The sequence below is a fragment of the Carassius carassius genome, chromosome 34 (genome assembly GCF_963082965.1).
Source record: "Carassius carassius chromosome 34, fCarCar2.1, whole genome shotgun sequence".
Taxonomy (NCBI): Eukaryota; Metazoa; Chordata; class Actinopteri; order Cypriniformes; family Cyprinidae; genus Carassius; species Carassius carassius.
The window spans coordinates 20,805,143-20,806,370 of NC_081788.1; positions in this window are offsets into that span (position 1 = coordinate 20,805,143).

Consider the following 1,228-nt stretch of genomic DNA (forward strand, 5'->3'; position numbering starts at 1 on the left):
ACTTATTAATTTAATGGCTGGTTTAACTGTGATGAATTGCTTTTTTGCAATAGAATTCATACTCGGTTCTTGTCTCAGTTTGCAGAATCCATAAAAAATCAAATGTATTTTTGAGTGTTTGTATGTATGTTTATTGTTTTTGAGTAATAAGCCTGTGAGCCAAACAAACCACCTGCAGTTAAAAAATGCTTCTTCCAGCATTCCGCATTAAGTATTTAACAGTCTTGTACATTCAGCCTAGCTAATGACTTTATGATGAGGTCCATATTTCAAAGAAAAGCATTTAAGGACCATGGATGACAACTTTGCATGTCAGTGACAGTTTTTTCCAAGGATGAAGGAGACATGCGAAGCATCATGAAGGATCCGCCAGAGGGCGCCATTGCTCCCAGTAGCTAGATAACTGACTGGGCCTGGAGACCATGCCAAGGGCATCAAACGTGATAAGCTCAATAAAATTGATTGGAAATTTTAATATATGCCTCCTTTTTATTGGATAGGCTTTCTGTCACGTGGGATATTTATGGGGGAAACGGGGAATTGATTAAATTTTTGTTTTATGCATGTAATAAATTCATTCCCCCATGCAAAGCAAGCAGCATTTAGGCTGTTGCATCAGTGTCAGTGACGCAGTAAAACCATACAACCTAAATATTTTATCCCCTGTATTTCCACTGAAAACACATTTTGTTGGAGTTTACCACGGAGCAATATATACAAAAAATAAAATAAAATTCAAAAATATATACTAAGCTTTATATATATAATGCTTTTATTCAACAAGAATGCTTTTATTCAACAAGGATGCGTTAAAGTAATAGTGACAGTAACATTGTTATAAACTTAAGAATCAAATAAATCGAGTACTGACTTGAAAATTCAGCTTTGCCATCACAAGAAAAAAAGTAGGCTAGTTTGAAAATACATTAAAATTAAAAAAATAGTAATATTCATTTTTTTTTACTATATTTCTGATAAGATTTTTAATCTTTTAAAGTTTTAAATCTTATCGACACCAAACTTTTGAACGGAATAGTTGATATATTAATAAAAAAAACCAACAACTATAAATTATATATAAAAAAAAACATGCAATAAGGAATTGCATAAAATATTGTTGGTCTGAAAATTCCTATAAATTATTGGCTTAAGACATGCAACTGTGGGGTGATAAGTGGAAAATGTTTAGGATAATTTGAATAGTTCCTCCCCTCATACGTCAAGACAT